We start from the raw sequence: 7,316 nt of genomic DNA, 5'->3' as shown, positions 1-7,316 counted from the left end.
TACTCTCTGATCTACTTACATTTTATTCTCTGAGCGAAAATACATATTTACAGAGGCTTCATACTTACATATTACAAAAAAAAATCACAATTACAAACAATACACATACCCGCCGGCAAGAAATATGAACTATTTTTTCAAAATTACATGATACCAAACATTTACATATTTTCCCGTCGGCGCTGCAAATAAAATACAAAATTGTCCAATCGCATTTTTTACTTACATATTACTCTCTGATCTACTTACATTTTATTCTCCGAGCGAAAATACATATTTACAGAGGCTTCATACTTACATATTTTTTTCTGAGCGAGCACACATACTTACAGAAGCTTCATACTTACATATTTTTTCTCTGAGCGAGTATTTACATAGGCTTCATACTTACATATTGTACTCTGAGCGAAAATACACATTTACAGTGGTATGGTCCTTTGACCAAAATACACATATGAACATTTGATTTCAGCTATTCTTGGGCGGAGGTGCAGAAAGAAAGAGGAGGCTTATGCACAAAAATCAATATTTATTTTTTTTTCTCGTCTGGGTAATTGAAAAATTCCAATTCCAATTCCAACATTCCGAAAAAGTCAGAGTCCATAAAAACACAAAAATACATTTTTCAAGTAGCGTGTTCCATTCCAATAGTTCCACGCACCTACAATTCCGCATTTTTTTTCATCCAAACTGACACAAACATAGTGTTGCGAGATCCACAGCTATTCGCGAGCGTTTTTTGGTCTTAGTATGCCCGGTGGAGACGATAAGAAAAAGGTATCTGCTTCCCCCTTGAGCAAAACCAAAAGCTCCAAGAGCCCACCAAGCATCGTGGTGAAGCCGGCTACGCCAAAAACTCCAAGTTCATTAAGTCCAAACGCCAAAACCGCTACTTCCAGTTCAAGGGTGACTCGATACATACAAAAAATGGCTTCAACTGCTTACGATTTAGCTTTAAATAAGTTCATTGCGGTCTCAGATCGTCTAAGCGATCTCGAAAGCAGAACCAACACTCCTGGGAACGAAACTCGAAGCGTTTCCATGCTCCAAATCCGTCGGGAGCAAGTCCGAGTGTTATGGGACAAGGTGAACAAGAGTTCGACGTATGCTCAGAGTGCATTACGGCAGCAGGCGAGGATGCAGCGTCCACATTGCCCATTCTCAAGTCAAAGTATAACTACTGTTATATAGTGTATGAGAGATACGTCGCTCAGCTCACAGATATAATCCAACAGGGCACAGCTCCGCCAGCTCAAGCTCAAGCCCCTGCCCAGAACTATATCTCCTCTGGCTGTCGGCTGCCTCCGTGCGACACAGAGGTTTTCTCAGGCGATTACCTACGCTGGTCCACTTTCCGGCACCTTTTTACAGCGATATATATAAATAATCCAAGGCTCACGCCTGTGGAAAAGCTGTTCCACTTAAACGCTAAAACGAGCGGTAATTTGGGGCAGCTCTAAAGGAACTGCAAACTACGATTTAAGGCTGTCTGAACGCCTTGGAACTGTCCGGAATCCTGATTACAGATTGGGACTGCATTCTTGTCTATATATGTTCGTCAAAGCTCCCCAAGCTTACACTTTCCTTATGGGAGCAGTCCTTGCACGATAAAGCCGCAATTCGAAAATGGGTTGACCTGAACACCTTTCTCACTGAGCGCCATCGAACCCTCGAGGCCATAGATGACGTGCGACCTTCTCTGTCAAGTCATTCGCAGTCCAAAGCAACGAACGCTAGCGGGTCTTTAAGCAGAATAAATTCTTATGAGACTAAGATAGTTCCGAAACCGAGACATTGCGATCTGTGCTCAAGGGAAAGCCACCCTATACGCACTTGTCCACGTTTCCTCCAAATGACTGTAGACGAGCGGGCCGCCTATATCCGAAACAAGCAATTGTGCTTGAACTGCTTTGCCCGAGGGCACCAGCTTCGGGACTGCACAATCACCCACAGCTGCTTCACCTGCCGCAGTCGCCACCATACGCTGCTGCACCGAAGCAACCCTTTTGCCAGCCCTCCAAGTCGGCCTGATGTTTCCATGTCACGACCAGCAACTTCGACAGAAGGCTCAGCCGCTTCCTATGACCAGTCGGGAGTGCAAGTCTGTTTTGCGTCAGGTGCTGGGGACAGCCATCATAAATATTTGCCACCTGGGTTCGAATTTCCAAGCTCGTACCCTTATCGACTCAGGACATTTGTGACAGAGCGTCTGTTCAATCTTTTCAAATTACCCTTCCAAGTCGTCCAAGCCCAAGTCTCAGGCTTAAATCAGATAGTGTCCGCTCAGTCCAAGAAGCTCTGTCATTTTACAATCAGATCTCCAAGTAGGCCCGCTCTGCAGTTAGAGACGTCAGCCTATGTCCTTCCTCAACTGGCAGGGAATCTGCCTTCCTACCCAATTCCGCAAGACTTTCTTCGAAATCTTCCCTATTTACCATTGACGGATCCGAAGTTTTATGAGAGCGCACAGATAGATGTTCTGATAGGAGCCGACATTCTGCCTTCGGTTCTCCTAAATGGGGCAAAAACAAACATCTGTGGCTCCCTCCTTGGACAAGAAACAATTTTCGGGTGGGTGCTCAATGGGCCAGTATCCGCTTCCACCCAGAGTCAGATTGCCACCTTCTCTACGCAAATTTCCCAAGCGTACGACAATGGCTTAGATAAAATCCTCACCAAATTTTTATGAGAGCGCACAGATAGATGTTCTGATAGGAGCCGACATTCTGCCTTCGGTTCTCCTAAATGGGGCAAAAACAAACATCTGTGGCTCCCTCCTTGGACAAGAAACAATTTTCGGGTGGGTGCTCAATGGGCCAGTATCCGCTTCCACCCAGAGTCAGATTGCCACCTTCTCTACGCAAATTTCCCAAGCGTACGACAATGGCTTAGATAAAATCCTCACCAAATTCTGGGAGGTTGAGGATCTACCAATGAAGTTGGTAAAGGAATCCGATTCCGTCTGCGAAGAGAATTTTCTCCGAACGACCACGAGAGATGCGAACGGCAGATACGTCGTAACCCTACCTTTTCGCGACCCGGAACATCCAGGGTCAGGGTTAGGGTACTCCAGGTCTTTTGCGTTATCTCAATTTTTGAGAAACGAGCAACGCTTAAAAAGAGACATTCCACTAAAGATACGATACGACTCAGTGATTCAAGAATATCTGCATCTGAACCATATGAGAGAGGTCTTTCCTACCCACGATTTCGCCAGCTACTACCTTCCACATCATACCGTACTTAAGCCTGAGAGCACTACTACAAAGCTGCGCGTAGTATTCAACGCATCCAGTCCTTCTGCGAATGGGGCCAGTTTAAATGATATCCTTCATGCTGGCCCAGTCTTACAGTCCGACCTTACCATTCAAATCCTAAAGTGGCGGTATTTTCAATACGTGTTTAGCGCTGATATCGAAAAGATGTATCGGCAGATCTGGGTAGATCCGAAGCACACGCCTTTCCAGCGGATATTGTTCCGTATTCCCGATGGGGACATCCGAGAGTTCGAGTTGAAAACGGTCACCTTTGGAGTCAATTGCGCTCCGTACCTGGCCATTCGCGTGCTTCAACAACTGGCAACTGACGTACAACACAGCCATCCTAAAGCGAGTGATGTCATTCGTCATTTTATGTATGTAGATGATATCCTAGCTGGCGCCGACTCTAAAGAAGACGCTCGGCTCTCGATTCAAGAGCTACAAAGTGCCCTCAACTCCTCTGGGTTTCCATTGAGAAAATGGACGTCCAATCATAAGGATATTTTGGCTCACATTCCGAGTGACCATCTCCTGCGCTCCGATTTTCTGGAGATCGATGCCGAAAGCACGGCAAAAACGCTCGGTGTCCGTTGGAAAGCCACATCTGATGAATATTTCTTTGTTCCGCCCGAATTATCCGATGAATCGTCCTTACAAAACGCCAGGTTCTGTCACAAATTGACAAATTGTTTGACCCTGCAGGGTGGCTCGCGCCCTTCGTAGTGCGTGCGAAAATCTTCATGCAGGAGATTTGGCTGCAGGACCTGGGCTGGGACGACGAACTTCCAAGTGATCTGTGTCTGAGATGGCAGAGCTTTCTACAAAGCTATTCTGCCTTAAATCGAATCCGCATTCCAAGGTGGGTCTCCTTCCGACCAGAATTCAGAGTCGAGCATCACGGTTTTTGTGACGCGTCTCAAACGGCATACGGTGCTGCGATCTATGTACGAGTGGAAGTGGGGCATACGACTATGGTGCACCTTCTCACTGCAAAGACGCGAGTTGCGGCGGTATAAACGGTATCGCTTCCCAGATTAGAGCTTTGCGGGGCCTTGTTACTTGCTGAAATGGCAGCAAGTGTTCTTCCGAGTATGCCAATACTCACATCCGAACTCTTCTGCTGGACAGACTCCACCATTGTGCTCGCATGGTTAAACAAGCCAGCTTGCCAGTGGACTACTTTTGTTGCCAATAGGGTGACCAAGATTATCCAGTCTACAAAGGCCGAGAAGTGGTCGCCTGTTCATTCCGAACACAATCCCGCAGACCTGGCCAGTAGAGGGGTAGCACTTCAGGAATTGGTCGACAATCCTCTTTGGTGGCATGGTCCCGCATGGTTGCAAAAGCCACGCAGCCAATGGCCAAGTCAGGGCGACAATTCCCCAGCGACCGAGCTAGAGAAACGTCCCCTTAAGTCCCACGTCGCAACTATTCCGTCTGAAGATTTCCTTGACCGTTTTTCCAAGTTCGACAAAGCACTGCGGATTCTCGCTTATGTCAATCGTTTCATCCAGCGATGCAAAAAACAAGCAACACCCTCTGATAAGCACCTGCTAGCGGCGGAAATTGCCGCCGCGGAACGACTACTTATTCTGAATACTCAGCGCAGAGACTTCTCCCATGATTATCACTGCTTAAGTGAAAAGCGCTCTGTGCCTTCTTCAAGTTCAATCCTGAGCATGAACCCGTTTATAGATCAATATGGTCTGATAAGAGCGTGCGGTCGCGTGCGGTCGCGTGACGGCCTCCGACAGCCTTCAATATGATGAACGGCATCCAGTTATCCTTCCATATAGCTGCCCACTTTCTCGCCTACTTGTCCAGTTCACTCATCGCATAACCCTCCATGGCGGCAACCAGTTAATGGTACGCTTCATTCGGTCAAGATACTGGATACCAAAACTAAAGAACTTAGTAAAGGTAATAGTAAACTCCTGCAAGTATGCGTGATCTACAAGAAAGGGCTACAAACATAGTTGATGGGCACTTTGCCGAAAAACCGTGCGTCGTTCTCCCGACCATTTACGTACACGGGAATGGACTTCGCCGACCCATTCGAAATTAAAAATTATACCGGAAGAGCGTGTCTCATAACAAAAGGATATGTGTTAGTGTTCGTTTGTTTTTCCACCAAGGACATCCACTTAGAGCCTACCTCTGATCTCACGCTTCTCGCCGCTTTCGCTCGCTTCGTTTCCCGGAGAGGGTGTCCTCGACAAGTCCAGTCTGACAACGGAAAAACCTTCGTTGGCGCTGCCGCCTTGCTTTCTCGCGACTTCCTTCAGGCTGTAAAAGAGTCTGTGACAGATGCCTATGGTCATCAGCAGCTCACCTGGCAATTTATACCTCCGGGAGCCCCTCACATGGGAGGCCTATGGGAAGCTGGCGTTAAAAGCTTTAAAACACTGTTCTATAAGTCCACAGCCACTCGAAAATATACTTTCGAAGAGCTTTCGACGCTTCTGGCAAAAATTGAAGCTTGCCTAAATTCCAGGCCACTCTCCCCTATGTCCGAAGACCCTACCGAACTATTGGCCCTGACACCAGGTCATTTTCTTGTTGGAGGACCTCTCCTATCTACCGTGGAACCAGAAGTCAAAGGGGACACCAGGTCTATGATCAACCGCTGGCAGCATCTAAAGGCTCTCCATCAGCAGTTTCGTATGCGATGGAAGGAAGAATACCTTAAAGAACTTCACAAGCGCAATAAGTGGCAGGCCCCCGCGAAGAATCTTCACGTCGGCGACATGGTTATCATAAAGGACGAGAATTTGCCTTCCAACGAGTGGCGGTTCGGCAGAATTGACTCTGTCTTCCCAGGAGCCGATGGCAATGACCGTGTAGTGGACATCCGCATGGCACGCGGGGTTGTCAAACGTCCAATAACCAAAGTCGTACTTCTGCCTGTGGAGCCTTCAAAACTTCCACAATAAATTGGCCACACATTTTTTTAGTCCTTCATTCATCCATGATCTAGATCAGAAAAATGGCTCCCCGAACACGCACCGAAGAACCCGTCGACGGCAGACGTACTCGAGGTATTAAATCCTACCGTTGCCGAGTCTGCAAGGGAGTCCATCCTCTTCGGAAGTGTAGCAGGTTTCTGAAGCTGAGCACTGAGAAGCGGCTTCGTGCAGTCTTGGTAAACAAGTATTGCTCGAACTGTCTTGCCCACGACAAGGTGTGCAACGCGACGATACAGTCCAAATGCGGGACGACCAAGATGGAGGTGGTGTTCAAAGTCGAGCCCAATGTGGGCATTCGCACACCGACTCGGACACTCAACGACGCCGTCCGTACCAAATTTAAGGGCATACAGCTCGCGGATGAGCGGTTCTATCTTCCCGCCACAATTTCTGTCATTCTTGGGGCGGACGTGTACCCCAAGGTGATCCAGTCAGGGTTCCTGATGGTCGACGAAGGACTGCCGGTCGCCCAGAAGGGTGGATTATTTCCGGCGCCTGCCACCAACCTTAGAAGCCATCTTCTTTTGCAACGCTAGCGATTGCAAGGGGGGCGGAATGTTCAGGCCACGAAGGAGCACCCGGTATTCCCGGCTTTCCGCTCTCCCCATCTGCTCTCCGCTCTCACGCAGCTTCCCTCTTTCCCACCACGAAGTCTCCATGAAGTCTCCACTGCGCTCTGAAGAGCATTAGAATAAGTTAGAATAGTCAGTTCGATTTACATAGTGAATAAAAGTGGTAGCGCCCACCCCCTACCATCGAAACACCTACGACTCAACATTTCAACTTTAGGACCTGTGCACCTTTCAGGAAAATTGAGGACTACAAATCCATTAGAAAAGAACTTGTTGTTATTATCGGGGAAAAAATAAGGGTAAGGGTAAACTGAAATCATAATGAACAGTACATGGGGCCCAGCCGTTGCATGACTTTATTTATGAGTTCGGAACTGTTGTGTTCCCTAATGTTGAGTGGAGCGGCTTCCCGCTGTAGTGGTTGCAGGGGCCGATTTCCTTTTTCAACAAGATCTTCTTATATGGCAAATCTGTTGCCATAAATATTTCAGCTTAATGTGTTGCTTAAAGAATTAAGG

At 47.5% G+C, this 7,316-nt stretch overlaps 1 pseudogene; it reads left to right on the top strand.

Annotated features, from left to right (window-relative positions):
- Nucleotides 1-750: 750 nt before the first annotated feature.
- Nucleotides 751-6,193, top strand: LOC121467298 (annotated as a pseudogene).
- The last annotated feature ends 1,123 nt before the right edge of the window (nucleotides 6,194-7,316 follow it).

Source organism: Drosophila elegans, unplaced genomic scaffold, assembly GCF_018152505.1.
Source record: "Drosophila elegans isolate 14027-0461.03 unplaced genomic scaffold, ASM1815250v1 contig_368, whole genome shotgun sequence".
Taxonomy (NCBI): domain Eukaryota; kingdom Metazoa; phylum Arthropoda; class Insecta; order Diptera; family Drosophilidae; genus Drosophila; species Drosophila elegans.
This window is presented reverse-complemented; position numbering and strand designations above follow the sequence as displayed.